This window comes from Belonocnema kinseyi, chromosome 10 (assembly GCF_010883055.1).
Source record: "Belonocnema kinseyi isolate 2016_QV_RU_SX_M_011 chromosome 10, B_treatae_v1, whole genome shotgun sequence".
Classification (NCBI taxonomy): domain Eukaryota; kingdom Metazoa; phylum Arthropoda; class Insecta; order Hymenoptera; family Cynipidae; genus Belonocnema; species Belonocnema kinseyi.
In genome coordinates this window covers 117,496,110-117,502,109 of record NC_046666.1, presented here as the reverse complement: position 1 = coordinate 117,502,109, position 6,000 = coordinate 117,496,110, and the positions used below count along the sequence as shown (strand labels likewise).

At 36.4% G+C, this 6,000-nt stretch overlaps 1 protein-coding gene across 8 annotated transcripts in view; it reads right to left on the bottom strand.

Moving 5' to 3' along the window:
* LOC117181870 (mitochondrial import receptor subunit TOM70) overlaps window positions 1–6,000 on the bottom strand; it is a 130,303-nt gene that overhangs the window by 26,349 nt on the left and 97,954 nt on the right. The gene's annotated exons all lie outside the window — the stretch shown is intronic.

The following is a 6,000-nucleotide window of genomic DNA, read 5'->3' as shown; positions in this document are numbered from 1 at the left end:
TGAAAGAGGGAGCTCTTCTTAATATTTTTACACCAAAATCATGTCGATACACCTTACCGACTGCGAGTAAAGCCACCCACGCTTTAACTTGACAGACTGTATTAGGATGTGTCAAATATTTTTTTTTTCGTTTCGGGAGGGGAAAATATTTTTCTAGTTGTAAAAATGGGTTCTCATGATTTCTTAACAGATATTATAAAATTTTTCTGTAAAAAATGATCTTCTGTCGCTCCGCTGGAAATAAAGTCAAGACATTTCGATTACCGGTCTGGCGCTTTAGCCACCAACCTACTGTAGAAAATGAAAATTATTCTTTTTTGCAAACTAACGTAATATTACTAGAACTTCTTGAAATCCAGATTACAGATATTATATTACTGTAGGTGTATGAATTATAATGAACGTAAATAACTGTTAAAGTATCAGACTTTTATACCTTAGATACCATCAGAAATAGAATTTCTGATGTAATTGTGACAGATATTCGTATTTTCTTTACAACTGCTTGTGCCTACTGACCCTCATTCGATTCTCAGGTATCAAAGAGATAGCACCTGTTCGTGGATGCTGTCAATTTCTACCTATTAAATTTTTCTTGCCTTGATAAGGGTACTGTACGATTACCGAAACGTTGGTAATGCAATTTTATTTATATATTTTTATTTTAAATGTTATTTTATTGTAATTTGATGATAGTAAAAATAAAAAGCACGAAAGAAAGAAAAAGAGAAGGAAGGAGATGTGGTTGGTTGTTTTATCATTTTTCTTTCTTCTTTTTTATTTTTGTCCGAAAATTAATTTTTATTTTTCTTTATTTGTTTCAAATTTTTCAGATTACCATAGGATTTTTATGTTTTTATTTGTTCGTTGTGCTCCAAATTTGGATGTTGGCTTCTTGTTTTTTTAAACAGGAGTTTGCATCAAAGTGAAAACACATGTGTTTCAATATCAATGCATATTATGAATTTCAATAATAAAAATTCTCTCTAAAATTGAACTGATACACTCTTCAGGATAGCTGAGAATAAAAATTAGTGCAGACTAAGGAAAAATATTTAAGTAATCATTAAAAGCAAAATGTGTACATTATTTTGCAATACCTTACTAAGCATTCCCAGGCCGAGGTACATAAGTAAATGTAACGCTCATTTGATATAATAAATTCGAACTTAATGTAGAAAAGTTCGCTCTTTAGACACATCTGACAAGAGGAGTGCGGCTAACGGGGGTAACTGATTTTAATAATCTTTTGGGAGCGAAGTGTGCTTAATACAGGATGAAAAAAGCCCCAACCGTTTTTCCAGTTAGGAAGCTGTTTTCGAGCAAAAATGGTTCAAATAAATACGCGACGAAAGACTACGAGTTGAATTGTAAAGCAGTCAGCCCAGCTGCGATAGCGTAGGGGTCTATTTTCTAGGTTCGATATTTTTAGGTATTTTGAATTGAGTTTTTAATGATAAAATTTAAAAAAATTAATTTGTAGCTTCTAAAAATATAGAAACATTACAAAATACTAATGTTTGTTACTTTAAAATATTGCATAAACATCAAATTGGTAATGAAAAATTTTTGTGTGAGAAATAATAATTTTTCGAGTTTTAAAATATATTTCAAAAATTGTTTATCATTATTTTTATAATATTTTAACAATTATTTATACTTATGGTTAAATTAATTGTATAAAAAAAAGTACATGGGCGCGAACACATGACGGCTGAGTCTCCAACCTAGAAACTAGACCACTATGCCATCGCGTCTGGGCTGACTGCTTTACAATTCGAATGATAGTCTTTTGGCGTGTATTTCTTTAAACCATTTTTCCTCGAAAACCGCTTCCTATCTGGGCAAACGGTTTGAGCTTTTTTCATCCCATATATAGCACTCTTCGTTCTTAAATGATTATTAAAATCAGTGACCCCCGTTACCCGCACTCCCCTTGTGAGTGCGAATCACGATATGCGTCATGAGAATGTGTTCTTTAAAACCAAGGAGGTTTAATAAAAGAAAATTTTAAATTAACAAATTACAGTTGTCGATGGTTGATCTTCCATTTTAAAGTGAAAAGGGCCTGGAACTTCGAAGAGAAACTAAGAAGGGGAGAGGGAAGCAAAATTGCACAAGCGTGTGCCCAGGAGGTTAAGAATAAAAAGAAAAAGGGTTGCGTAAGGTGTTAAAAATGGGAGAAGATATATGTGTTTCTATCACAAGTTTAATAAGTCAAAAATTTCTTCCGCAATATACTGGGCAAGCTCTTTTAAACACTCAGTGATTATTTTGCAAAATGTGCCTTCGTCAGCTTTTGGACAACCAGTGACTGAAGCGAAAAACAAAAACTTTGAACATTGAAAAATTTGCATACTTCTTCCATAATCAGAATCGACGAAGGCAGACCAGCACTAAATAAAAGAAAGCTTCCATGTATTGCGCTGTATACTCTTAGCAGTTTTGAACTTGCACGTTCAAGATAGATACATACAACGAGATAGGATTTTTGATCTTTAACCCAAATTCAACATTCGGATCATCTGGACCTGCCAGGAAGTTCTACGTGGCCACCTATAATTTTCTCGGACTCAAGTAAGTCTAGTGAACTACCCCTGTATCCAATCCATTTCATTTGGTTTAGCTTTCATTGCGTATCGGTGGGTACATTGTTCATTACGAAAAATTTGAATTAAAGGTGTTCGAAAAAGAGAAAGAAAGTTATGAGTCTGGTCATATTTCTAAAGCAGGAAACATTACATCGCTAAAAATGAAAAGTGGTCAAATAAAACGCTCGGTAACTTCTTCGGAAATTGCACTTTCCTCTATGAATGAAAATACTGAAGAAGATTTTGCAGTTGAAGACGCGATTGAACAATCCGATGTAGAGACTCTCATTCGAAAATCGATTTCATGCGATCACCGGTCAATTTAGAAAATATATTAAAAATCACATGTCTTTTGGCAATCAGGCTAGTCAGTCTGTTTCGAACCAGTGTCAAGATGTGTCTCCGTCAAATTCTCAGACAGAAAATCCACAATTTCCACCTGCTTCGAATCAAGCTGCGACTATGCCTACGACGCGACGGGCTCACAATCGGCAGATCAGGATCGAGTGAAAGAAACCAATTATACCGAATCCAATAAAGTACAAAACTCAACACATTTCAATACTAGATTTGAACTCCCAAAGCTTCAAGCTCTTACTTTTCATGTGAGCTTTGATTTGTGGCTAACGTTCCCCGATTTGTTCAAATCTATACGTCACGGTAACCCTGTTATTTCTCGCATTCAAAAATTCCATTATCTCAAGGCCTGTCTGAAAGCTGAGGCAGCAGACGTTATAGTATTACTTGAAATTACTAGCAGTAACTATCATGTCGTATGGAATCTTTTAACAACGCGTTATGAAAATCGCAAGTTTATAGTCAAAAGCCACGTTAAAGCTTTATTTGAAATTCCTCATATGTGAAAGGAATTTCCCGTGCGCGCATTGTTAGATCACGTGCAGAAAAGAATCAGGGCTCTCAGAGCACTTGGTCAACCAGTAGATCAATAGGATACTTTATTATATCGGATTGATCTACTGGTTGACCAATTGCTCTGAGAGCCCTGATTCTTTTCTGCACGTGATCTAACAATGCGCGCACGGGAAATGAGAAGAATCTTTCGGAACTACGGCAGTACCCTCGTTAAATTTTATGATTTCATTTTTAGAACGCCGATCACTTATTGGAAATACGTAATCTGTTCAAAAATTAAAAGACTCTACACGGAGTCAACTACTAAAAAATAATAACCCACACTCGCGGTTTAATTCTCGATCCTCTCAATCTTGCATGACTACTAATCTCGATTCCAATTCAGAGAAATCGCTATTCTCATATATACTCTGTAAACGTACGAACCATCTTCATGCATGTGAACAATTTAAAATTCTGACACCCCAAGAGCACTACGATATCGTTCGTAAAACATCTATGTGTCATAATTGTCTTCTTGCAAATCATCGTACCATAGATTGTCGAAGAGGACCATTTTTATAATTTCATGCGCGCTCGTCAAATTAAGGTCTAGGGTCTATCAGTACTATTGCAAGAATCTGATACCGACTGGATCTTTGCGGAACGGTACGTCAGTCCACAAGTACCCAAATCTCTATTGCAACCAAAATCGCGAGTATCTTGCAATCTAATTAAATTTCTGAATTTACCCATCTTTTGGCAATTAGTAGAAGAAAATTCCTCAAAAATACTTTCAGAGGAAGAGCGAGTCGCGGAATACCATCACAAAAACATAACTGAGCGCGATGAGCCCGGCCGTTACGTGGTCAGGTTACCGTTTAATGATAAAAAAGAATCACTTGGAGACTCTCAAAATGTAGCCTTTCAACAATTTTACACGCTCGAGAAAAGATTCGCAAAGAATCCCGAACTCAAATCTCATGACACAGACTGTATCGACGGTTATTTCAATGAAAGTCATTTATCTCTTGTTAATAATCAGGACCATTCCTGGTCTGGTTATAATCTTCCTCACCACGCGGTAATAAAGACCGACAGTCTCACAGCTAAAACAAGGTTCGTGTATAATAGTTCCGCTAAAATTACAACGAGTGTTACAATCGTTACACATGTTATATCCTTTCCGGTAGGACTTACTGCTGATATTCAGCACATGTATCGACAAAACAGAGTTCCCCCGGAAGACAGTTTTTATCAAAAGATTTAATGGCAAAACGAACCTGATGAATCGATTAAAATCTACGCTTTAAACACGGTTACATTCGGTATGTCATGCGCTCCATTTCTCGAAATTCGGGCTTTACATCAACTCGCAGACGATAATCAAGAATCTTTTCCTCTTGCGGCTACTATTTTAAAACGTGATTTTTTAGCCGAGTACCGGATGACTGGAGCGCAATCGGTGCAAGAAGCGTTACAATTAAAAGAAGATTTAGCCAATATTTTACGACGAGGGGGATTCAATCTACGAAAGTGGAAATCGAATGTTCCAGCACTATGCCACGAATTTTTAAACGAATTAGCTGATTCTTACCTCTCTTTAGATCTCTCGGAAACAATAAAGGCATTAGAAATCCATTGGGGTCCGACGACCGACTCTATTTTATCTACGGACAATTAAGCAAATTCGACGGAGTCCGCAACAAAGCGATCGATTCTCGCTCAATGTGCCCAACTGTTTGACCCGCTAGGTTTGTTGGGTCCAGTCATTCTCGTTGGGAAAATTTTAATCCATTAACCTTGGAAACTTTAATTGGGTTGCGATGATCCAGTTCCAATAGAAACTGCGGACAATTGGTTTGATTATAAATCACAATTAAGTTTGCTGAACCTCATCAGGTACCTGCGATGCATAACTCTCGAGTTATGAAACGAGGTGCAATTACATGGTTTCTGCAACGCGAGCAAGAAAGCCTATGGTGCGTGCCTTTTTTTGCGGTCGACTGATACCCAGGGCAATTGCCATTATGTCCTCATTTGTTCAAAATCGCGTGTCGCTCCAATAAAAACCAAGACTTTGCCTAGATTAGATTTATGCACCGCTACTCTTCTTGCACAATTGTATGATGCGACATTTCAGTCCCTTCAAATTAAATTAGAAAGAGTCTTTTTTGGTAAGGCGCAACCATTGTCCTGAATTGGATCAACAGCCTACCACATACGGATTTAATTTCTCGCGGGCACAATCTACAAAATTTTTAAAATAATTCTCTGGATGCGTAGTCCAGAATGGCTTAGTAAGGATGAGGACGTGTGGCCTCAGTTCGATTTCAAATCACAAGAAAATGCAGAGATGCGGGTATCAGAAAATGTCTCTCTCAAAGTTATTTGATCTTTTTTCAAGGTATAGTACTTTTAAAAATATCCAAGTAATTGCTGCTTATTTTTTAAGATTTTTTATTATTTCAAAAATTAAGAATAAGGTTTCCAGATTTAGAGGTTCACTTTCAAGCGACGAATTAAATCCAGCTCGCAATGCAATCATCAGAAAAAT